Source organism: Eutrema salsugineum, unplaced genomic scaffold (assembly GCF_000478725.1).
Source record: "Eutrema salsugineum unplaced genomic scaffold, Eutsalg1_0 scaffold_3, whole genome shotgun sequence".
In the NCBI taxonomy this organism is placed as follows: domain Eukaryota; kingdom Viridiplantae; phylum Streptophyta; class Magnoliopsida; order Brassicales; family Brassicaceae; genus Eutrema; species Eutrema salsugineum.
In genome coordinates this window covers 17,702,498-17,729,341 of record NW_006256756.1, presented here as the reverse complement: position 1 = coordinate 17,729,341, position 26,844 = coordinate 17,702,498, and the positions used below count along the sequence as shown (strand labels likewise).

Below are 26,844 nucleotides of genomic sequence, written 5' to 3'. Positions count from 1 at the left end.
GTAGTTAATAGGACTTCGTCAGCTCTCTTAGGATCAGTGATTAAGAAAAACCTTAGAAATTGGGAAGATTGCTCACCTCACGTTGAATTTACTTATAATCACTCGGTTTATTTAACTACTATGTTTTCTCCTTTTCAAATTGGGTATGGTTTTAATCCACTTACGCCACTTGATCTAACTCCTTTGCCTATGAGTGAAAGACTTAACATAGATGGCAAGAAAAAGGCTGAATTGGTCAAACAGTTGCACAAGAAGGCTAAGGAGAACATCAATAGAAAAACCGAGCATTTCAAAGGAAGGCAAACAAAGGCCGGAGCAAACGCGTGTTCGAACCAGGCGACCAAGTATCGATTTACATAAGAAAGGAACGATTCCCTGAGGAACGGAAGTCAAAGCTTCTGCCAAGGGTCGATGGGCCATTCACTGTGCTTAAGCGGATCAATGACAACGCCTACCAAACCGAGATCCGAGGTAAGTATACGGTTAGTTCCAGTTTTAATGTGGTTGACTTGGTTCCTTTTCTCCCAGATGGACCAGACTTGAGGACAAGTCCTTTTCAATAGGCGGGGAATGATACGAGCATGGAACCAACTGGCGACCCATGGGTCAAGCAACCGGTCGAGACGCGGGACGATGGACAAGACCCAGAGATGGACCTGATCGTACCAAGCGGGCCGATGACGCGTTCCCGCACAAGAAAGCTTACATTAGCCGTTTGGAGGTTATGTACTGACCTACGGGTCCAGGGCAAGAACGCTACACCAAGCATTCAGGGCGTAACGCTGCTAACTTACTCGGTCGATGTAGCTCCTTAATACTCTTTTTCCTTGCACCCGGGTTTGTCCCAATGAGTTTATCGGGTGGGGTTTTAATGAGGTTAAGGGCTACGCCCAACTCATTGACCGTGGTTCGTTGGTGGGTCGTTATACGGATTGGAAGGCGAAGGATCACTCGCGACGAAAAACCGAAAAGTCAGCCAAGAGGAGCCGAGTGATCATTCAACTGTTTTAAATGCTTTCATTTATTTCTCTCTGTCTTTTGCTCTTCTTTTCGCCTCTATATAAAGGCCAGAACCTTATGTATTTTTCATTCACTTCTTTTATCAAATTTTCGAGACTTTTCTTGTTCTTTTTGAGTTTTTCTTTCATCGGTGGTTAGCCTTGAAAGTTCATTTTGGTTTATCGAGTTCAGTCCATAGGACTCGACACAGCCTCTTTCTCATCTAGTTTTCGATTTCGTTCAAAGTAGTTCAGGGGTAACAGGATTTTCGAGACTTGTCTCACGCCTGTTCATCCTTTACCCGCGAGATCTCAAACTTGGTGTAATCACTCCTTTGATTGCATCTGTTTTCGTGAGTTGGGCCTAAGGAATTTCAGGAATCACCTCTCACGCCTTATCATCTTCTCCGAGCAACCGATCCGGCCAAATATCTATCAACCTCAACCGATCAAGCAAGTGCAATTCTTGGGAGGATCGTATCAGAACCTAACCTCTTTTAAACCACATGCACTCTTTTTTTTCATTGTCGTATATGCAGATATGTGCAAAAACGTCGGAGAGAAAGAGGATCAACGCAATTATCAGTCCCTAAAGAGAGAGACCTCGATTTTACCGGAATGATTCAACAGAAGGAGAAAACTTAGTTTGCCTTGGAAAATTTTCAAAATCTTGGTAGATTTTCTTCCTTTAGACTCCCTCTCTATAAAAGGGTGTTTCCCCTTTCAAACAAAAAAAACAAAAAAAAATCCGAAAAAGAGAGAAAAATAAGAAAGGAAAGGAAATTTAAAACGTTAGAGAGTCTAGGAGGATCGAGTTTTATCGTTAAGGCAAGCTAGAGTCTGATTATATGGAGTTTTGGAGATCATCTTTCTGATCCCCTGAAAAGATCTAAGTCTGGGGGAAGTAGCTGTTTACAACAAAGGAGGAAGATTATGCAACAATATTTCGCAAAAGAGAAGTGACTGAAAATTTGCGGACATCAACAGGTTCATTCTCTCTTGCGGATTTGCATAATATCTAGCATTCTCCAGATTTTCAGGTAACCCGAAATACTTAAACTCCACCACTTAAACAGCTTTTAATGCCAAATGCCGTCTACCCTGAATGATGACTTTGATGAGAATTCACTATTACACTTAATGAATGTAGAGAGCTAGTTGACTGGAATTAGATCTGAGTGTATAGATTTTCGCATGACGGATTAACGCACTAGTTTTGCTTGTATTTTGGTGAGAATTTTCTAGACTATATCCAAATATATGTTTTATGATTAGTTATGGTTTAGAAGGACGGTCACTGAGATATAATTTAGTTCCTGCGATTTTTAAAATTATTTCCTGACTTGATCTGAGTTTGTTTGAGGACAAACAAAATTAAGGTAAGTCTGAGGGAGTTGATAACACTGTATTTTGACAACTTTTATGGATCATATTAATGCCTTATGCAGGTGTTTTAACACTGTTTTCAATGGTTTTTAAAGTGTTTTCAATGTTTTAGAGTTTCAAAAGATCTTTCAGGAAATTTGGGCAAAAAATATGCAATTTGAATCAAATGAGCAATTTTTGATAAATGCAAAACGTCAGAAGTATGGAAAGTGATGAAGACCTTCTCACCATCCGATCGCCCCCACAATTTGTGACAACATAGAGGATACAACCAGCTTTCTAATGCACTTTGTTTGGACACAATCCAACGGTTAGATTTTCAGATACCCTCGATGTAATAAGGACAGAAAATGCATTCTCGAAAGACAACGCAAGCCGGGACCGCGACCAAAGGCTATTTCCTCGCGGGTAGAAGCACCGCGACCGCAGCCAGTAGTCATTCACTTCCCAGACGACCTAATTAAAGCCCAAGTCGATTCTCTTTATTAGTTTTGAAGCCCTAAGTGTCCAGGACAACTCCAAAAGCTATAGATACCCTGTTTAGGTCATTCTAAAGGAAAAACAAATCGAAGGAGAGACAAACTTTGAGAGAGAGAGTTCGTGTGTGCCTTACAAACCCTAGGAGCCGCCATCTTCAAAGAGGAGCTGTCAAGGAGAACATCATCGCGCCTCCATCTGCGACTTTGTTCCTTGTTCGTCTTCCCTCTTCTTTTAAATTCCTGCAACTTTCAATACTTCGTGATGATTGTTTACAATATATTTGAGTAGTTTCCTAGTTGGGTTCTAGGGATTTTTCAAAGTCAATTTTGTGTGTCTTTTTAATGAATCGATAGATTTAGGATCTATAATCTTTTAGATGTTCTTCGTTTGCCTTTAATCTTACTGTGTGATTCTCTGGTGGCCACTTAGAAGACGATCTGATATGATTCGTTGCGAAAGCTTTCATTGATTATCTGACCTAGGGTGAAACAAGCAATGATTCTATATGAGTGGAAACCTACCTATAGTTGAGTTGTGAATGTTGATGAGTCTTGTTCAATTATCGCATCTTCTCCCTTCCAGGATCAAAGTGGAAACCTACTGGTCGGGGTTGATAGAGATAGTTGTTTAGTGCTGCAAAAGTAGGCTATTCATACTTCCGTGCCTCCAGTTCTAGAACATACATAGTCAATTACCTTTATCATTTTTTTAATTTTGACATAGGTTTAGTCCATGAATCCCTGTGATACCCTTGAACCCAGCATTTGTTTTTAATTGTTTACAACCTTCTACTTTCATTTGATTTTTACTTGCCTTCTTCGTTTTTCAATTGCTTTTTACTTGCTTTTAGTTTAGATTTAGTGACAACCAAAACACAAAACCAAACCCAAACCTGTTTAGTTCTAGTCTGATTTAAGCATTAGCGTGAATTCGTACTGAAACAACTAAGTCTCTATGGATCGATACCCTAAGTACTAAAGCGCACATCTGTGCACTTGTAGACATTTAGGGGTTATAAATTTAAAACCTGAGGCTTAGTAAAACGACAACAACAACCCCATTAATAATCGCAATCATTCTCTTTTCAATTCCAGTACTATAAAATCGGTTGGTATAGAACATTTTTTAATTTCGACGAGAACGTCTATTAAGACACCTATGGGTTTTTAGTGGGCTGGAAAGTATGATGTTTATAAACAAAAAGTTTTCAGCTCTTTTGGGTTATCAATCCCTTTATCAGTGTAGTATAAAGGGTGTCGAATCCATCTTGTGGGTTTAGATCACTAGTTTGTGTGATTTGTATCTTAATTCAAGCAAGATAACATGAGTTTGTTGTGACAAGTGATTAATTCATTCCCATGATAGAAATCAGATTAATTCATTCCCATGATAGAAATCACTTTGCAAACCACTTAATCAAGATTAATTCACCTTAAGCAAGACTAAGCAATCAACAAGCATAAAGTTTCAAGTCTAATAATCACCAGACAGCTTCTTATTATGAAAGACTGAATCTTACACAGAAAGATATAAGAAACATCACATGATCTCAAATCCAATTAACTTAGAACTCTAAACTAGACTAATCCTCTCATGAAGACATTCTATCTAATCCACTTTCAAACCAAATTCTCATTTGTGAAATATGAATCAATAAGCATTAAGAGACAGTTCTAGTTTGTCATTTATGCATCGAAGAGGTATTCCCATGTGGTTCAATTAGCATAAACCATTAGCTTAACTCATTCAGGCATTTCATCAAACACCTTGTTGGTGGAGAAATGCCCAAGTTCTAGACCAGAGTGATTATAAAATAACTAGCATTAAGAGCAGCTAACTAAGGAAAGGAAATGAGAATCTAGAACCTATACATTATAGATCAAGCATTTAAGAACCTTAATCTACACACCTACAAGCTTAAAAGATGACTACTCACGAATCATGATCAACACACCATTTCCTTTGCAAGAGGTGATGTTAATCATGATTAGAAGCTTTAAATGATGAAAAGAAATGATAAGAAACAGCCTTCAATGATCAAAAACGAGATATCTCTTAACAAGAACCAAGTTTTACACCAAAGAGGCAAAGTAACTAAAAGAGGAATAAAACATCCTTAGGGTTTTTCTCAAAAAAGTGTTTATAGAATGAGCTTTAGGCCGGGTAAGCCCAGGAGAAACTGGATACTTAGCCGCCCTTTCTGGGTTGCTGGAGCCATGCCTCAGTCACCTGAAGAAGTCCTAGATGGAGGCAACACACCGAGGGGTTCAAATCTGGGTTGAAGCTTGATGAAATTTTCAAGAACATGTTTGTGCTTAGGTCTTTGAACGTGAAGCAAACTTAATTGTGATCTGGGTTCATGTCAGGAGGCCTCGGTATCATTCACACCGAGGGGTCAGGTCGAGGTCTGGCACATTTCACTCGGACATTGCACCTTGGCATAGAACAAGCCGTGGGGTTAAGCCGAGGTTTTTCACATTTGTTGCGTGTAATGTATGCCTCGGTGTACTCATACCAAGAGGTTTAGGTTGAGGGGGTCATGTGACAAAGGGCCTCGTGGTAGTGAAGGCGAGTGGTTATGTCGAGGCCACCTGTAACACTTAGGCAAATCCCGGATAAATTCCAATAGATGCTTCAGCTTGACACTTAGTTGTTTGGGGACTATTTTGGTGAGCAAGGATGCATTGGTGTTGTATGACCAAGGGGTCAGCCAGAGGTTTAGGGCAAAATCTCCGCAAAAGCTCCTCGGTATCACATGCCTGTCTTCCGCTTCCAGTATCTTTCAGCTCATAACTCTAAATAACTTGAAACAAATTCCACATGAAAGATCACTCAACCATCTCAAACTTTGATGAATAACCCAACTGCATCCGGGGAGAGCAAGGTCTCCCGAACGGTCGATCTTTGAGGCGCACCGGAATGATCCAGAAATGGTTCCAAGATATGTCCTTCTTCCTATTGCGTTATCTCCTAGCTCACAGCTTCAAATCTCCTGACTATAAGCGTTCTGGAAACTAGATTCAATGATATCAAACTTTCATGAAGGCCCCGGAAGCCAGATCAGACGGAACGGCTTTCCGGTAATGGCATCTTTGAGGAGTATCAGATTGGTCCGGAATGAATGTGAGACAAGTTCGTCTTCCGTTGGCCATATCATTCCGCTCACGGCTCCGAATCCATTGATTCTAACTGTTATGGAGCCTTAACTCAATTATCTTCATCTTAGAGCATATAATAAAACAAGCAATAACAATCAGTAACTAAGAACAAAGAAAAAAAAAGACACTAAACAAATACTCAAATTCAAATAATGATAAAGTTGAACGTCTAGATGTTATCATTGATCAGGGTGCTTTAAATGTGAATTCATGATGCTAAGAAAACAATGCAACACCTGAAATTCTTTAGTCTAGACTTCCAAAGCAGATTAATTAATTCCCATGACAGAAATCCCATTAGTGAATAAGCAATCAACAAGCATAAGGTTCCAAGTCTAAAATGACCAGACAGCCTCTTTGCGCATCAAAATAAGAGCTAAGATAGACTGAATCTTATACAGAAAGACATACCGAGGCCCTTTTTTTTGCTCTTGAACCAAAGGAAACACCAAGGACCTTGGTGTAACCCCTCGGTCACACACATGCCGAGGCCAGATGTGCGAACAAAAGGTCCAGGACCTCGGTGGGTTTAAACCCAGAAAAATACCCCTCAACCACACACGTCGCAGGAGCATACCGAGCACATCTTGCATGAGCTGATGAGATCAAGGGGCTTCAAAGACTTGGTCAAGAGAGAAGGTCCAAGCAACAGCCATCTCCACCATGTTCCATTCCTCCATTCCATCACAAAACATCTGGTAACACTCTAAACTCTTTGTACATATGCAGTTAGTTCTTAATTTTCCACTTTGGCATTTTTACTTTTTATTTTCACTCCTTTCTCATATTTTTATAACATAAGAGACTGTGTTATTTAAGTGTGGGGGAAGGGTTTTATGTCTAATAATCATGTTTTCTATGTTCTTATTTTCTCTTTTGCATCTTGAGTCTCATTTGATCATGCATAGCATCTTAGTGCATAGAATAGCAAAAAAATTGAAAATTTTGAAAATTTTAACACAAAAAATGTTCATGTAGCTGCATTCACATGTTAAGATTGAATCTAGAGTTGCATAATCATATAGGTCTGCATCATTTGCATGGGAGTAATGATATATTTCTTTGAGAGAGCATCGCCGAGGGGTCACACCGAGGCCATGTGCCACAATGCTTCTAAACACAAGGCATCTTCTCTTTACACCTTTTGGCAGCTGTTTCTTCAAACCACAAAGCATGAACACCTTCTAAGACCTGATACCACTCAACAAACACATCAAAAACATTCTAAAAACACAAAAGAAAATATCTAAAAGAACTTATATACAAGGATAAGCTTGGGGTGTCTCCCAAGAGCACTTTGTTTTAAGTCTCTAAGTTTGGCTTTTCAGAACCTTTTCTTCATGAGGGAGGGGAGGAGCTTTGATGCTCCTTGTCTTGTCCATGAATTCAAGTGTGATAGCCTTGTTCATCAGCTATTGAACACCAGTTGACCCTTTGTCTATGAGCTCTTGTGTGAGGATTTCCCTGACCTTTACAAAATGTTTTGATCCTCCACTGCTTTGGACCTTGTATTCCACAGCTCCACCATCAAACTTCCATGGAGCGAGAGTTAAGACTTGTAGTAGGTAAAGCCCTTTTGGTAACCTTGTTGGCCACCTATAAAGTTCAACTCAGCTGTGATGTCTTCTCCTTGAAATGTTTCTTGAAACATATGATTCACATCTATAACACAGTTGACTGACTTATGAGAAGCTAGGAGAAGTTTATCTATCTTCTCATTGAGATAGTTGATGTCTTTCCTTGTCCTTTCCTCTTCAACACTCACAGTTCCTCTTGAATTCCTGTCAAACTCTGATCCATAAAGCTCATCACTCCGAGCAACATTCTCCACAAGGGTCATGGCGTCATTGACTTCCTTGATCATGAAGTTACCATTTGAAGCTGTGTCCAAGAGCAGTCTGACCTTTCGTAAAGCACCTCTGTAGAAGGTACTTAACAGTTGAGCATCTGAGAATCCATGGTGAGGGCATTGCATGGTATACCCTCTAAATCTTTCCCAAGCCTCAAAAAAGGATTCATGATTCTTCTGAATAAAACATGAGATTTCATTTCTTAACCATGCTGTTCTTGATGAAGAGAAGAACTTGGCTAGAAATGCTCTTTTGCATTGTTCCCATGTTGTGACTGATCCTTGAGGTAGAGAATTTTCCCATTGATGAGCTTTGTCTCCTAGAGAAAAAGAGAATAGCCTCAACATGAAGCTGTCCTCATTCACTCCATTCATCTTAGTTAGATCACAAACTCTATCAAAGTTGTCAATGTGATCTAATGGATATTCTAATGCCAAGCCATGGAATTTGTTTGATTGCACCATATTGATTAAGCCAGACTCGATCTCAAAATCGTTTTCAGGAGTTGGAGACTGAATCCCATGTCTCAGACCCTGAGCATTGGCCTCATCACCAGCTCCTACAACTTGTCTTGGACATGGTGGTGGAGGCTTTTGCTTATTCTGGTGGTTTCCATAACCACCCTGAGCCTGTTGCTCTTGATTCATACCCAACCTCTCAATGTGAACAGCTCCTTCTCTTTGTCTTCATACTTGAGTTTTGGTGTTCATACACCTGAAAAGAAAGACTGCACTTGAAAGGTAATCAGTAAAACAAAAGAAAATGACTTGATCTTAAGAAGATCCAAAGTCCTAATGCTAGAATGAATCAACAATTGGAAACAGTGTCAAATTGATAGTAGGTTTTTAGTCTATTAAGGTCAATTAACCTCTTATGATGTAGCACTTGAGGGTCAATCCAAATGACGATTATCTAGGCACTAGAACTATTTTTTTTTTAATCTATCTAGGCACTAGAACTATGATGATCATTTCTTAATCCAAGTCTAATAAGCAGATGAGTTGGTAACCAAAATTATCTAAGAGTGTATAATAAAACAAGCAAGAATAATCAGTAATTAAGAACAAAGAAAACAAAAGACACTAAACAAAGACTCAAATTCAAATAAAGATAAAGCTAAATCTCTAGATGTGATCATTGATGAGGGTGCTTTAAATGTGAATTCATGATGCTAAGAAAACAATGCAACACTTGCAATTATTTAGTCTAGACTTCCAAAGCAGATTAATTAATTCCCATGACAGAAATCCCTTTGCAAATTACTTAATCAAGACTAATTCCCATTAGTGAATAAGCAATCAACAAGCATAAGGTTCCAAGTCTAAAATGACCAGAGCATATAAATAAGAGCTAAGATAGACTAAATCTTATACAGAAAGACATAACAAGCAATCACATGATCTCAAATCCAATTGACTTAGAACTCAAAGCTAGATTAATCCTCTCATGAATCTCATAATCTCTATACCAATCCACTTTCAAACCTAATCCCCATTAGTGAAATATAAATCAGTAGCATTATTTACCAGTTCTAAAATGTCATTTATGCATATCACAAACATTCCCATGACAGTAATTCATAAACCCTTAAGTTAGCTCTTTCAGATATTTCATCAAACACTTTGTGGGTGGAGAAATGTCTAAGTTCTAGATCAAGCTTAGAATGAGAGATCTAGCATTAAGAGCAGCTAACTGATGTTGGATGTGTGCGGGTGTGTTAAGTTTTTCCCTAAATGAAATCAACAAGCCGCAAGTGCACAGCTGATCGATTGCAGTACTTAGGGATCGAATCAACAGGGAAGGAGGTTCTTTCCTACAAAAGCCTTCAAAAGAAATATAAAGTAAGGAAGTCTAGAACCTGGAAATTTTTAAAGGGGTTTTGGTGATGTCTTTAAAACGTAAAAACTAATCTTAACGGGAAAATACGAAAATCAAAATGACCTAACAACTAACCTAATAAAATTGACTAAAAACTATGAAAACGGCTAGACGTAAATGGCTTGAATGAAAATCGGCTGGAATAAAGAAAATAATCTAGGGTCTAAAACTTGTATTGAAATCTGCGAGAACTTATAAAGACGAGATGCTGGGTTTTTCAGGGAAATTCTCTCCAAGGGATGAACGATTCAAATCCTAGCTAAAAATTTTAGAACTTGAGTCACGAACGTATGAATTCGCCACTATCGTGATCATAACCAACTATCTCTCGCAACCCTGACCAGTATGTTTCCACTCTGGACCTGGAAGGGAAATGATGCAAGCTTGCTTAAGACTCGTCAACATTCACAGTTCACCCATAGGTAGGTTTCAACTCCTATGGTTGATCTGCTCTTCTCAAACTAGATCTGGTCCCGGATGAATACTTTTGCAACACCAAAGACCGAGATTAGATTGTAGTTCATGGCGCTACTCTCATGCATTAGAAATAAGTTTAGAAGAAAAACTTCTAGGATTCGACTTTAATAGCTAATGGAATTTATGTGGGTGTAGTGGGGAAAACAATTTTTACCCTAGACAAGCTGCAAGTGCACAGCAAATGCAGTAATACTTACGGATCGAATCCACAAGGATTTGTGTGTTGCGGACTTCTAACTGATCCTATAAACAATCGTAGACCTAATCTAATAAAAAAGGGTTTTGGTTTGTCACTAAATCTAATTAAGCAGAGAATTAAAAACTTGAAATAAAAATTGATTGAAAGCTATATTGAAAATGGCGCTGGCATTAGGTTCATCTTTAGGGTTCATGTTCTAAAACACAAGGAAATTAACGGGAAGGATTTTCTATGACTCTGAAACTAGGATGGACACTTATAAGATTAGCCAACTCTTGTCATCCTAATCATCTAATCACTTGTTCATGACAATTAATTCTCGCTCTCATGCCTGAACAAGATCATGCATTTCAGATCAGAATCCATCCCGGCTTACGTATCCTCCGTAGGTAGCTTTCGTCTCCTATAACGGTGACGTCCATAAGATCCGGTTCAGGAAACCCAGATACAACACTCTCATGGTTCGGATTTAGCCCAGGATCGGACTCTGGGTGATCAATTCAGAGTTACCGCTTTGAGATTTGGATGAATGGGAGAGAGTAAAAATCAAAATCCTTTTTCCTAAATACCTAGTATCAGTCGAACATGGGGTCCCTTTGGATTTCCCCTTCACCCAACTCGGTGACTACTCAGACATGGCTGAGTTAGACATCATCATCGGTTTAAGAACTAGAAAGCAAAAAAGTAAATAAACAAAAGCTGCAAGAAAACAATTCTTTTATTGAAGACAGTCTGGTGATGAAAAGCTTCTACATATGCATAAAAACAAAACCTAAAGCTAGAAATGGGTTCTCTCTCAAAGAGAAGAAAGAGGCTCTCTAACAAAAACCTAAAAATAAGTATTTATGGTGTTTCTTCAAGTCTGGGCGTCTGTAGGAAGTGTCTTGGACCTTAGTTGTGCTCCTGAGGTTTGGACATAGGTTCACCGGGGGTGAAACAACCTGAGTCACGGTGGGAGCAAGCTTGGCCGTGGGTGAAAGCTTATGTCCTTGACTGGATTTGTGTTGATTGGCTTTCAGTGCATTGATGATTTCTCTAGATCTAACCGTTGGATTGCTTTTATTCTAAGTGTGTTGGAAAGCTCGTTGTCTTCTCTATAACGGCTCCAAATATTGGGATGATCGGTTGGTGAGAAGATCTTCTTTGGTTGCCAAACTTCTGATGGCCTGCATTTATCCAAAAATGTACTTTTGCTCCAAAATGCACTCCAAAGCTCTAAGTTTCCTGAAAAGCCTTTTAAAACTCCAAAACATGGAAAAAACTTTTGAAACCTTTAAAACTGAGTGAAAACACCTGCATAAGATATTGATAGTGATCCATAAAAGTGGTCAAAATCAGGTGTTATCAACTCCTCGAGATTTAAACCTTTGTTTGTCCTCAAACAAAACTAAAGATCTAAACCTGGATGAGAGGTTTGAAAATGTGCAGGAACTAACAAAATCTCAGAGACCATGCTTCTTAACTAAAGTCAATCATTATGCTCAGATCAGGTATAGTCTAGAAAATTCTCACCAAAATACAGGCATAACTAGTGCGTTGATCCGTCTTGCGAAAGTCTCGACATTTAGACCTATCTTCCAGTGAACTAGCTCTTAACGTTCATTCAAAAGATCAAGTGGTTCTCAGAAAAAAGACTTTAATAAAGCAATCAAGGCTAGGTATTCAAAATGGCTCTTTCGGGGGTGGGGTTCTTAGTGTTTAGGGTAGACAAGACATTATGCAAAACAGCAAGAGAGGATGGATCTGTTGATATCCATAGTTTCCAGTGACATTCCTCTTGCCTTGTAATCTCCTTCCTTCAAGGTCTCTCCATCACTCCCCCAGACTTAGATTTTTGTTCAGGTTTTAAAACCAATACTCACAGATGAATACTTGTAGCCTTTGCTTCAAATGATTTCGGCCATCCTAGACTCTTTTAGGCTTTTGGTTTTCCTTACCTTTCACTCTTTCATTTTTTTTTATTTTTTTTATTTTTTATTTTTTTTGAAAGGGGAAAATGCCTTTGGATGTAGAGTCTTAGGAGGCACGAAATTTACCTTTGAGTTTAAGTTTTTGAGGCACCATTAAGCTCTGATAGATTCTTGATGCTTCACTTTCCCACATTCGTATAGTCTTTCTCTGGAGTGATTGAAAACTATGTTGTTCCTCCCTCTCCGGCGTTTTTGCACATATCCGTCGATACAAACAAAAAAGAGAGTGCATGAGGTTTGAACTTAAAGGTTTGGGTAAAGGGTGTTGTACCAGCTAAAGATGAACTCACCATCTAGGACCACAAAGAGTGGTAACAATAAGGTGAAGATGTCTTAGATCTATATCATGATACCTGCTAAAACCAATGATTATGTTTAAGTAAAATGAGCTAGTATATCCTGGCAGAAAAGATCTCCATGAATACAAATCCTCTGGTGCAAGTACTCTAGCTACCTCCTAGTCTAGTATTAACCACAAAAATAACTAGCACATAAAGTTTAGAAGCACATGGGTCTTACTCATCATAGTTTTGTGTCAAACATTCCTGAAAAACACTCAAGGTCTTTTAATAAGCATAAAAAATTTTAAAAATTGCGGAAAAAGATAAGAAACAAAGAAAATATATCAGTACGGATAAACATCCTCCCCCATACTTAAATCACATTGTCCCTAGTGTGAAAAAGTTAGTGAGAAGATAGCGAATAAAAGTAAAAGAGTCTAAAAATAAAAGAAAAAAAAATGATGATAGAACCGTGGGTATGATGAGGTGATGGATGGGCGCCTATGTTTTATGGCTGTCGTCTGTCTCTGTGGTAGAAAAGTCATCATCAAACCTTTGGTTCTTCTTCAGGAACTTCTTCATGCGCCTGTTGATCTTTTCCCGCTGATCAAGCTTCTTCTTCTAAGCTGCAAAGTCTGCATCTCTCTTAGTGGATGCTCTGGTCTGAGAAAAACTGGCTCGGGATAAAGATGGTGCAGGCTGAAATCTCATACTGTTTGCAGTTACCTATCTCTTGGCTTTTGCAGCCAGAAATTGCTTCATGGTCAGAGGTAAGAGTGGCAAAGATGGTAAGAAATCGCGAGTCTCTTGTCTCCATCCTGAGTCTGCTCCATATCAGATCCGGGACACTGAATCTGAAGGTAGGAGAACTCTGTATTCGATGGTACTAGTGCAGAACTTGTAAGAAAATCTAATGGGGTCTAGCCTGGCCCTGGTAATAGTCCTGTCTCTGGAGAACAGAGAGAGATCGAACCAGTCTTCCCTAAGAGGTGTCCAGGCTGAAAAATCAACTCCTGCTACTACCATAAGCGAAGTAATGATGCTTCCAAGGGCTTGTGAGTTGTCCTGACACTCAGATGTAAGCATCTCATGCTTAACCTTCACTAGGTTCCTTGCAATGATGCAAGCAAAGCAAGTGAACCTTGGGGGATCTGCGTAAGGTAGTTGAAGTGTCACCAGCTCGGGCTTAAGGACATTCGTCTGGTTGGATCTGGAAAACACAGTGTGTGCTAGCAACTTGTGCACATATCGAACAATATGGTGAGAGAGAAGTGAGGCTTTGGACCTTCCTTTGTCATAAACTCCACAACCCATCAATTTCCAAAGATCCTCATCTGGATCTTTCTCCAAAGCAATCTCATCGCAATATGGCAACTTCAAAGCATCACACATCTCTAAAATGGTAAGAGAATAGAGATGACCTCCAATAGAGAAGGAGAGTGTGCCATCTAGAGCTCTAGGAGTAGCTCTCTTCTTGTAGCACAAGGTCGCTGATGCAAGGAACTCTTTGGTGTTGCTCTCATAGGTTGGAAAACTTTTCTCCATGAATGATCTTATTCCAAGCGTATCATGATACCATATCACATCTTCTCTGATTCCAAGCATCTCAAGAGTAGAGTTATCAATTGCTGGAGTTGGCTTGATCTTCAGCTTCTCAAGCTTCTCCAAGTAGTTGATATTTGGATTAATGGCTTTACCAACAAACTTCACATTCGGCCTAGAGGAAGACTTACCTGTCCAAGGTACAGAATTTTGAGTGGGAGCTCTCTCAATCTCTCCTGAAAAGATTCTTATCTGTGATGATATGAAGATGGGTAAAGTTTCATCATCACTCAGCTGTGTCTCGTTTAATGCATCGTATGTCTCCTGCGAGTGGGGTTTCTTCGCATGAAGGCTCTTCTTGGTTCGAATGAGTCGTACCTGAGAGAGATCCATGACCTGCAAAACAAAATTCTCAAGACAGAGAGTAACTGTAGCTGCTTTTGAATCAATTTTTATGAGCAAGATGTTCATACAGCTATCACAACAACATTCACATGACAAACAATCTGTAATTGCATCAAACATAGCAAAATCTGAGAGTTCCTGGTCAAATTCGATATAGTGATGTTCAACATATGAGATTTCTAAATCAAGATGATGTTAATGCTCATTCATATGCATTCGAATCATATTATCTATCAACAATGACCTAACAATCCAGATTTGCCAAGTTGAATCAAACAGTTCTTCAAATTTCGATTTTCTCAAGTGCTCAAATCTCAGACTTTCGAAAATTTCAAATATATATGGTCTAGGTGTTAAATAATGCAATTAAACTACCCAGAAGTCTAGACTTAAGTTCAAAGACAATCACCAATCATCCTAAGGTGAATTTCTACTCATTCTAAGAAAACCCTAAATTTGAGTTCATAAGAAAAAGTGAGAAATTTGGATCCATACTTTGATGAAAGTGTGATGTGATGATAGATTTGGAATCTCCTTTGAAAAAGAGTGAGACAGGTTCAAAAAATTGAAATCTGGCCTTTCTCTCAAAATCTCCCAGCTTGTTGGAGAAGATGAGAAAAAGAGTCTTTTGATCTTTGAAATCCTCTTTATCTTTTAAAAGGTGTTTTTACTAATAAAAATTTATTTTAAAAAGCTTATAAGGAAAATAATGTTTCGGGAACTTCCCGGTTTAATCCCGGAATAAATCGGAATTTTGAAGTTCCAGTTCGCGGAAAATCCGGAAAACAAGTCGGGAAGCAGAACAGAGGCCGGCCGCGGGTGAGGGATGTGCGGCCGCGGAAAACTATGGTTTTTCCGCTGGTGAAACTCGTGAACCGCAACAAATGAAGGCCTGATGATGCGTGTCAACTGCGTGAGGGAATAAGTTTTACCCTTAACAAAAACAAATGAAAGCCGCAAGTGCAAAGCTAATCAGTTGTAGTATTTAGGGATCGAATCCACAGAGATTTGTGTGCCTGGTATTCTTCTGTGGTTTCTAACTTTATGTCTAGACTAGGTTGTTTTTAGAGGTTGGTTGTTTGTCACGGATTAAACTAAAGCAAAAGAAAGCAAATAAATCTATCCTAAGGAACAAGTAGAAAAATCGAATGGAAAGCAAATAAAGCAAGCAAAATATCAAATTAAGGCAATTGAATTGCAGATCTAAATAAGCAAGTAAAACCGATTGGTTTGTAAACTATGGCTAAAAACGCTGAGCTTTCGGGAACTCTACAGGGATCATAATCGGTTTCGACACTAGGGTTGATAGATTGGGATTGACGGATATCGATATATAGGGTTCTAGAGCTAGAGTACGGCGGTATGACTACGTCACTGTCGTGATCATAACCAACTGTTTCTCGCAACCCTGACCAGTAGGTTTCCACTCTGGCCCTGAAGGGAGAAAACGCAAGAGCTGCACAAGACTCATCAATACTCACGATCTCGCCGCAGGTAGGTTTCTACTCCTACGAAAAAATTTCCTGTTACATTCTAGGACTGATACTTAATGAAAACTTTCGCAACACTAACTATATAGATCAGATACTAGGTGATCAATCAAGCATACATGCAATAAGAACGAGAATAAACAGAGAACAAAGTTAAAATCCCAGATCTATAAACCTAGATGTCTTAATCGATTATGAGAGCCCCTTTCGGGAACCCTAAACCCAACTCGGGATCTACTCAGACATAGCTGAGGTCGACATTATCATTAGTTTTAATAAAAGTAATCAAAAACAGTAAAGAAAAGAGATGAAAGAAAGCTTCTCTATTGAAGAACTCAGACTTGAACAATCTTCTACAAAAATCGCATAAAAAGGGCTAAAGGAAAAGGCTTTCTGTAAAGTATGAAGGTGGTGTCTAAAAACGACCTAAATGACAAGTATTTATAGTCTTCAATACTCCATGGTCTCTAGGGTTCCGGAATTGAGGCTAAGATGACTTTGGGCTTCAGAAATGTGGGCTTTAATTCGGAGTTGGTCGGCCGCGGTCGGGAATGACGTGACCGCGGGAAATAGGTGGCTGGCCGCGGTCGGGAGGCTTGTGACCATGGAGAATGGGCTGGTGGCCGCGGTCGCGTGATTCGCTGGCCGTCTTCGAGTAGCTCTGGGGCTAATGGAATATCTTGAGATCCAACTGTTGGAATGTCTCAAAACCAAGTGCATTTGAAAGCTGGTTGATTCTTCTATAAGTTGTGTGTGAATTGAAAGGCCACCTTGGATCAAACTTAGCAGAAAGTGTTAGGTTTAGAGCGACAAGTGCAGGTCTTATTGAGTGCTGTGTTCCAACATCAAGGAACTAAGAGTGTTGGCAAGGAGTAAGTGTGGGGGAAAAGACTTGTTGGTGAGTGGAAAAAGGTGAGATGAGTGGAAAAGAGAAAGTGGAAATAGCTAGGGGAATGAAAGAAAAAGAAATCAGTCTTGGAGTTTTGAGTTAAAGAAAGTGAGCTTTGGTGTCTTGAAAAGAAAAATTCTAGCCTCTAAGTAAAAGGAAAAGAAAAGAAGCCAAAGAGCTCAAATGTTTTGAAAAGAAAGAAAAAAATAGGCTAGAGGTTGCAAAAGAAAAAAAGATCTGTGTAAAGTTTGAACTCCAAGACTTGAGAGTGAAAGTGAAGAGTAAGTCCCCTAGTGAGAGGAAAATAAGTGTGAAAAGTGAAGTTTTTGAGAGAGTGAGCAAGTGAGAAAGCTTTGAGTAGAGGGTGGGGTGTGATGAGTCTTTGCCCTTGTATGCATAGGTTGCTTTTTACCTTTAGTATTATGCCAAAGTTTGATCATTCATAGAGAGATCCCTCTGCTGCATTAAACCCGCTTGAACACTGATGAGATCACTTTAATCTCATATCCTCTCCCTACCCAAGCCAGCTTGTTTAAACATTGCATCATTGGATTCACCTGATAAAAGCTTAATGAATGTGAAAGAGTTGAGAGAGAGAAGAACTTGTGGAGATTCCTTGTTTAGTTGATATATATATATCTGAGTATGGCTTTGCATTTCATAATTGAGCATGAACTTGAATTCTCATTGTGATCACTTCTCTCATTAAGGAATATGAACTCCCAAAGCACACAACCTCTTTCTCTCATTTGCTCTTTTTGCTTGAGGACAAGCAAAGGACAAGTGTGGGGGAGTTGACATGTTCATAATTTGCATCATTTAGGTTTCATATTTCATTCCAAATCATGTCTTATTTCATGCATTTTAGGTCCTTAGGGTTTGTTTTAGGACTTAGGAGTTGCATTAGGTCCCAATGAGTCTTTGCATGTTTGGAGTGTTTATCAGGTGCATTTGGAGCTATTTGGAGTTGAAAAGGTGAATCCAGGAAGAGAAATGGTGATCAAGGCTTGAAAGATGGTGAAAATGGGTTTTGGAGGTTCTCGGCCATTCCCGCGTACCACAGGAAGGTTTTTCTCGGCCATTCTCATGTATGGGTGGATTCCTCGGCCAAAACACGTACCGGCCTAATGAATTTCTCGGCCAAAATCTCCGGGTGCAGACACGTTTCCGAAATCGCTTGTCCGGGGAACTTTCCGGTCCGATTCAGCTGTCGGGTGCTTAATCAAAGTTGGAGAAGATTGGATCACGGTTCCAGAGCGAGTGGAATCATGGGATTCGAACGCGTGAGCAGAAAGTTAAGCTCGTCGGAAGAAACTCCTATCTCGATGCCGTTTTGGACCAAGCCGATGAGCTCCAAAGAATGCGAAGGACGGTGCACTTCATCAGAATCCGAGATAATTGAGTCCTCTTTCCAGAACGTCCAAGATCATTCAATTCGAGCTATGAGCAAGAAGATAACGTCTTCGGAATGGACACATCTCGAGACGCCTTTCTCGGATCGTGTAAATGCACTGCGAAGATGAGCCCTCCAGGAAACCTTCCCCTTTCCAAGCACCGACGCTTCCTTCACCAAAGTTGAATATATATGAGTCTTCTGTCCTCTGAAACCGGAAGCACACAATTAGGACAAATATCTTACAAGTTACGCTTCCCTGAACGCAAAGTGGTCCGAGGAGCCCTGAACGATGCGAGCTAAGGGAAAGATGCCACGATGGAATGCCACGGTCCACACCTGACTGTGGCACTTAATTGCAGTCCTTCGGCGTTTGACACGATCTTCATGCCATGGTCTACACTTGACCGTGGCAAAGTAGTATTTGGCCGGGAAAGACTTTACTCACTTTCGGCGTTTGGCACGGTCTCAATGCCACGGTCTAGGACTTGGCCGTGGCAACTTTGTACACTTCTTCAGCGATTGGCACGGTCTCAATGCCACGGTCTAGGACTTGGCCGTGGCAACTTTGTACACTTCTTCGGCGTTTGGCACGGTCTCAATGCCACGGTCTAGGACTTGGCCATGGCAACTTTGTACAAACATTCGGCACTTGACACGGTCTCAATGCCACGGTCTAGGACTTGGCCGTGGCAACTTTGTACACTTCTTCGGCGTTTGACACGACCACTTGCCACGGCCTGACCAAGAACCTGCTAGACCGTGGCAAACTCATTCTTTACCCACCAAGGCCGGGTCAGTACCCGGTTTGTTCCGGGTTGACCCGGTTCGTCCAAGGCATCTATAAATACTTTTTAGACATAATTTGGAGAGAACTTTTATCCCGTTTTTAGTCTCCTTTTCCTTTTTGGTGAAAAAACCACTTGTTAATACCTTGATTTTGAGTTTAATATCGATTTGAAGAGTGTTTTCCCCTTAATCTATCATCTCCATCTCTATTTATCATCATTAATCATGCCAATCTTTTCAACTTGCATAGCTTTAAGAGAGATTAGTATGATTAGTGAGTAGTCACCTTAATGAGATTCTAGATGTGTAGGCTAGGGTGCTAAAGTGTTAGATTAGGAGTGCTTAGGGCTAGATTCATTGATTTATTTCTCTAAACAGCTGTTCTCTAGGCTAGATCCTTGCACATCACTTGTGATCTAGATTCTGGGAATTTTATGCACCACAAGTGTTTGATGAAATTCTTGAAAGAGCTGTATTAGAGGTTTAAGCATTTGCTGCATGATAATGTTTTGTTATTTGCTTGAATGATCTTTTAGAACTGTTTCTTAATGCTCATTGATCTATATTTCACAAATGATGATTTGTTTTGAAAATGGATTAGTGTAGAGGTTAATGTTTTCATGAGAGGGTTAATCTAGATTAGAGTTCTAAATCACTTGAATCATGTCTCATCATTGTCATTAGCATTCCTGATTTAGCATCAAAGCACCCTAGCCAACTATCATGTCTAGAATCTCATGCTTCCATCATTTCATATCATCTCATCTTGTTATTTGCTTATTTACGTTGATCATTAGCTTTAATTCTTGTTATAAGTTTGTTTAGTGGAAGTAACATCAAAACCTCACTCATTTGGCTTGAATTAAAAACTGATCCTGCATCTTAGTGTCTACACATGATGGATTGATACCCTTTGTACTGCAAAGTGACAAAAGGGATTGATAACCCCTCATTTAGAGCCTTGAAAACTCTAAGTTATCAATTGGCGCCGTTTCCAAAGTGTGATAGCATTAAGATTGTGTCATTTCTTGAGGTCAAGCATTTTCTTTTGTCTTTACTAATTTCTTTCAAGTTCTGGTTGTGAGTTTCAGGTGCATGAACACCAGGTCCAGATCAAGAAGCTGTGGTCCACCTTTCCCCTTAAACGACAACATTAATCTTTTGGTACCAAGGAGGAGAAGGGACAGGCATGGAAGACAGATTGATCAGGCTGATATGGAAGATCAAAGAGAGCATGTGGTTGACATGGAACAATTGGCTCAGGAGCAACAAGCTCAGGGTAATGGAGCTGGTAATGCAGCTGGTAATGGAGCTGGTCAAGGCTTACATTAGGGTAATGTTCATCAGGAACAGGTGCATAAACAGCAAGCTTATGTCCACCAGGGACAAGCTCCAGCTCATCAGCAACGACATGAGGCCAATGTACAGCAAAAACAACAGGTGCACCACCATCAGCCCTTCCAACACCAACAAAGGAGATATGAGCAGCCACAGGTCTATGTTGGAGAGAATAACAGGGCCAATGCTCATCAGTATGGAGCTGGAATTCAGGCACCACCTGTGCAAAACAACAATTTTGAAGTGAAGGCATCTTTACTGAATATGGTCCAAAACTCCAAGTTCCATGGATTGCCAATGGAAGATCCCTTGGAACACTTGGATCAATTTGATAAAGTGTGTGACTTAACAAAGATAAATGGAGTATCTGAAGACAGTTTCAAGCTCAGATTATTCCCCTTCAGTCTTGGTGACAAAGCACACCAATGGGAGAAGAATCTCCCAAGAGGCTCTATTCAGACTTGGGAGCAATGCAAGCAGGCATTTCTGTCTAAGTTCTTCTCAACCTCCAGAACAGCAAAGCTAAGAAACCAAATCTCCAGCTTCACTCAGCATAGCAATGAGAGTTATGGTGAAGCATATGAGAGATTCAGGAGCTACACTAATCAGTGCCCACACCATGGGTTTAGTGAAGCTTCTCTTCTCAGCACACTTTATAGAGGGGCTCTCCCCAAGATTAGAAACCAGCTGGATACTGCCTCCAATGGAAACTTTCTGGGAAAGGAGATTCATGCTGCTTTAGAGCTAGTTGAGAACTTAGCAATGAGCAATGACACTTATGGTGAAGACTATGAGAGAACAAACAGATCAGAAGGTTAAAGCTCAGAACAGAGGCTCACTAGAGAAGTTAAGGAGTTTGTAACGCCCCAGCCATATTCCAGCGTTGCATGATGCATATATTCTCTGACATCATTGAAGAGAAGGTGGAGGTGTTCATGGACGATTTTTCTGTGTATGGCTCCTCCTTCTCCGATTGTCTCTCTAATTTGTCACAGGTCCTGGAGAGATGTGAGCAGCATAACCTGGTGTTAAACTGGGAGAAATGCCACTTCATGGTTCAGGAAGGGATTATACTTGGGCATAAGATCTCTGAGAAAGGCATAGAGGTTGACAGAGCAAAGGTGGAAGTGATGGTGAATCTGCAAGCTCCCACTTCAGTCAAAGGGATAAGGAGTTTCCTTGGGCATGCAGGGTTTTACAGAAGATTCATCAAAGATTTCTCAAGAATAGCTAGACCTTTGACAAGGCTGTTGTGTAAAGAAGTTGACTTTGTCTATGATGCTGAGTGTGAAGAAGCCTTCAAGATGATCAAGGATGCATTAGTCAGTGCACCCATTGTCCAGGCTCCAGACTGGTCCCTTCCTTTTGAGGTTATGACTGATGCATCAGATTATGCAGTTGGAGCTGTGCTTGGCCAGAGGAAGGACACGAAGCTTCATGTCATCTACTATGCTAGTAGAACCCTTGATTCTGCCCAAGAAAAGTATGCTACCACAGAGAAGGAAATGTTGGCAATAGTCTTTGCTTTTGATAAATTCAGAAGCCACCTGGTGGGATCAAAAGTCATTGTATATACTGATCATGCAGCCCTCAGGTACCTGATGACCAAAATTGGACAGGAGCGGTATGAGATGACCTTCAGGGAGATAAGTGAATGCTTTGGGTTCACTGTAGAGGGGAAGACGTGTTCAAGAAGGTTGATCTACTATGGATCCGAGCTGGATCAGCTATGGGGGATAATAGGAAGTGGTGATTATTCAGCTGGTGTGACAAATGCAGCTTCTATCAGGAGTCCAGTGCTCAGGATGGTGCACAAGATCATAACTCACACCTTCCTTGGAAAGAAAGAGTACTCAACAGTGTATGATGAGGAGTTGATGCTCATTGGAGAAGGTCTTAAACCCTTGATGCATAAGTTCAGCAGTGGCAGGACTCATAAAGGTGATCCTCACAAACCAACAATGGCGGCCATTCTAGTCAAGAACCTTCTCTCAATCAGGAAATGGGCTCATGACACGAAAATGAAGGCACCCTCCATGCGCATAGGAGGCCTGATCACTCCTATTTTACTGAGTGCTGGAGTTGAGATGAGAGGTGAACAACTCGGTTTTAAGTTGATGGATGCTCTTCATTTGGCCAAGACAACATTTCTTGAAGGTGCTGTGGGTGATTCTTTTGCTTAGAACCTTAGCATTGATAAGAAGGTGAAAGTAAGAGTCCTGCTGCCTAATCCCTCCCTCACTTCACTCTCTGAAAGTAAAAACATCCGCTTCTATGTCACCAAGGATCAGCACTACAACCCAGAGATCCATCCTCCCATTATAACTATCAGGAAGTTGTGGAAGCAGAGAGCGCCTGCTAAATGATGCTGATGGAGATCAGGAACCGATTCAGGAAGAGCCCTTCTTGCCAGATCCAGTGTATGGGAGCCATAGATACTTCTTTGACTCTTATGATGGTCAGATGCCCAATGATGCCACTGTTGCTGCACATTACTGAACCAAGAACCTTCAGAGGTGGAACAAGTGGCAGGACAAGAACACCAAGAAGCTGGTGGAGAAAGTGAAAACTTTAGATTGATTAAATCCTTGAGATATCTCTTTACAAACTTGTTTTTCACTAAAGAGGAAAAGAAAACAAAGATGGAATGAAAGATACTTAGGGTTTTTCCCAAAAGTGTATATATAGTGTGAGCTTTGGGCCGGGTCATCCCAGGACAAACTAAGGACTGGCCCGCCCTTTCTGGGTTGCTGGAGCCATGCCTCGGTCACCCGAAGAAGTCCCAAACCGAGGCACACACCGAGGGGTCACAAATCTGGGTTGAAGTTTGATGAACTTTTCAAGAACATATGTGAGCTTTGGTCTTTGATTCAGCTAAGGTCTTTGAACGTGAAGCAAACTTTTTGTGATCTGGGTTCATAACAAAAGGCCTCGGGATCAGGCCAAAGTCTTGCACATTTCATTCGGACATTTCACCTCGGCATCGAACAAGCCATGGGGTGCGGCCGAGACTTTGCATATTTGTTGCGTGTGACATGTGCCATGGTGTAATCATACCGAGGGGTCTAGGTCAAGGAGCCATGTGCAGAAGGGCCTCATGGTAGTGAAGGCGATGGGTTATGCCGAGGCCAGCTGTAACACTTAGGAAAATTCAAGATCAAACTCCATTGATGCTCCCTTGAACCTAGAATGACATGCTTCTCTTCTGTTCTATGTAACTTCCAGCTCAGTAATCCAAATGACAGAAAAAAGTCCACAGGATACATGACTCAACCAGCTCGATCTTTTGTGAAGAACTCAACTCCATATGAGGTCGGAAAAGCTTCCCGGATATGCGATCTCTAAGGCACATTGCACTGGTCTGGATTGTCTTCTAGACTTGTGCTTTCTCCGTTTGAGTTATCTCCCAGCTCACAGCTCCAACTATCCTGACTCCAAGCGTTCTGGAAACTAGATTCAATGCTCTTAAACGTTCATGAAGACATTGGAAGCCAGAACGGATGGGAAGGCTTTCCAGTAACGGCGTCTTCGAGGCATATCGAATTGGTCCAGAATGAATATGAAACTGGTTTGTCATCCGTTGGCCATATCGTTCAACTCACCGCTCCAAATCCATTGATTCTAATTATTATGGAACCTTGACTCAATTATCTCGATCTTTGATTAAGACCCCGGAAGCTGATTCTGACATGCAGACTTTCCGGTAACTCGATTTTTGGAGCGTATCGACATAAGAGATTTTTGACCGAGGAATATGCATGCGGTACGTGTTTTGGCCGAGTTCTCCTTCCCGCAGTACGGTTTTTGGCCGAGAAAATACTACCTGCGGTACATGGTTTCGCCGAGAGACTCCAAAAAACTCCACTTCACCATATTTGCACCTTTTTCATCATTCCTTTACCTGGTTCATCTTTTCCACTCCCAAGTGAATTCCAAAGCACCTGTTTGACATTCCAAACATGCAAGATTCACTTGGACCTATGAAAAGTCCTAAAACTCTAAAACCAAGGTAAAACATGAAAATATGTCTAAAATGTTTGACTGGGACTCAATTCTTGGACCAAAAATGCATCCTAAACATGCAAATATATGATTATATCAGGTTTCCGACCAAACCAGGAGGAAATAAGCTTCCAACCAACTTGTTCTAGAATCTTGGTTCATCAGAGCATATGTGAAAATCGGAATCATACCAAGAATGGTTTTGGTTGGGAAGATATTCAATTTCTAAAACGAATGATTCCCGACTTGCCTTATTTGGAATTTTCAATATATGGGAGACTTCAAATGTATCTCTGGCATTCAGGAGTGTTTAAAATACATCTAGAGGCTCGTAACAATCTTCTCACGTGCACCAGCAAGCTTTGGATCAGGCGGATTCAATCTCTCTCACCCATACACCAAGACCTTCCATATTTGGCACCAGAAGCATTAAACAACATTGACCAACAACTCTGTGCTAATTTCGTGCGAATCAAGAGATTTATTAGAAGACTAACAAGCGAAGGAATCATCCAGAAACTTTCCAGATACAAGGAACCTCACGTTTTCCTTGTTGGACCAAAAATCAAGCTTTAATGGCCATATGATTTCTAATTTATATAAATTATTTGACTTTTTATTTTTTATAAAACGTGTGAGACTTCTTTATAAACTCACTCATTCCATTTGTTATAGACAGACTTGAAAATGATTTAAGATATGAGAGTTCTCTCGTTTTAAGCTTTATGCTTATTTTCTAATTTTCTTAGAGCTTGTGTGGTTTTCCCCTTCTCTTTGGATTCAACTTGACTTATCACAGCTAGCCCATAAGTTTGTGTAGTCCTCAGCTTTATCAAGCATTTGCACACACTCATTCGAAACATCTTCGAGTAGGTTGTGTTCATTATTTGTGGTTGTGAGAATGATTTTTAAAGGGTTGTTAAGAAGTATTTCTCATAAACTCCTCAGTAATTTCATCGAACTCATAAATCAAACAAATTCTGCCATCTAAATTGGTTCTTGAAGACCTTAGTTCATATCAAACTACATAACTAGATTGCCTAGATGAAGATCTATTTTTCCTTCAGGGACATTTATATTGCCCCTGAAGTAAATAAGAATGGTCGACCGAGTATAAGAGGACATTTAGGTTCTCTATCTAACTCAAGCACCACAAAAACAGTCGGAATACAGTGTTCTCCTATCATGACTGATTCATCAATGAGAACGCCTTCCGGTTATCTAACTGATCGATCTGCAAAAATTAATGAGATTTTTGTGGGCTGGAAAGTATGATATCTGATATTTTCATAAATTGCATCATTCAGCGTGCATTTTTTAGTCCAAATCATGTCTTATTTCATGTTTTAGGACTTAGGGGTTGCATTATGTTCCAATGAATCTTTGCATGGTTTGGAGTCATAAACAGGTGCTTTTGAGGCTGTTTGGAGCAGAAAAGATGTGATCAGGAGTTTAAACGATGGAGAAATGAGTCAGAAATGGTGAAAATGGACTAAGGGAGTTTATCAGCAAAGTTGTGTACCGGATGAAGCAAATCTCAGCTAAAAATGTTTCTCGGCTAAAAGCTGTACCGGACCTGAGTTTATCGGTTAAAACTTCATGCCGAGAAGGATGATTTTTATCGGCTAAAAAGCTTACCGCGAGAAGGATTTCTCGACCATTTTCCTTATCGCGGTACATAAGTTCTCGGCCAAAACCTATTCTGCTGATACGCGCCAAAGATTGCCTGTCCGGGGAAGCTGCCGGTCAGATTCAATTATCGGGGTCTTCATCAAAGTTGGAGATGATTGAGGCAGGGTTCCATAACAGTTGGAATTACTGAATTCGGACCAGTGGGCAGAGAGTTAAGGCCATCAGTAGATACACCTGTCTTGCTTCCGTTTCTGAGCTGATCCAATGAGCTTCAGAGATTACGTGTGACGATGCCTTTCCAGTCAGATTGTCGGGGCGCTTTGATTTCTCTTTCCAGAACATCTGAGATCACCCGATTTGGAGCTATGTGCTGGGAGATAACGTTTCCGGAATGAACACGGGTCCAGGAGCTTCTTGCTGATCGTTCTGATGCGCTGCAAGGATTGGGCGTCCGGAGAACCTTCCACTCCCCGGATACTAATGGATCCTTCACCAAAGTTAGATCTGGTTGAGTGGTCTTTCTTGTGGATCCGGTTTCATGTCATTTGGAGTTATGAGCTGAGAGTTATTGGAATCAGGAGACAAGCAGGCTTTTGACAAGATGTGTCTGGTGCAAAGTATTTTAGCAAGCCTCGGTGTTGTGCCCTCGACAGTTTTTACAACGAGGCCTATTTCCAAAGCTTTTGG

The 26,844-nt window shown here is 40.5% G+C and overlaps 2 non-coding genes and 1 pseudogene across 2 annotated transcripts; 1 reads left to right on the top strand and 2 right to left on the bottom strand.

The window, feature by feature from the left end:
* Positions 1–26,844, bottom strand: part of LOC112085499 — a 163,244-nt pseudogene that overhangs the window by 123,411 nt on the left and 12,989 nt on the right.
* On the top strand, positions 7,975–8,082 carry LOC112085551. The gene has a single exon (XR_002898854.1). It is a non-coding gene; the product is annotated as a small nucleolar RNA R71 (small nucleolar RNA).
* On the bottom strand, positions 21,043–21,149 carry LOC112085676. Its single transcript, XR_002898976.1, has one exon. It is a non-coding gene; the product is annotated as a small nucleolar RNA R71 (small nucleolar RNA).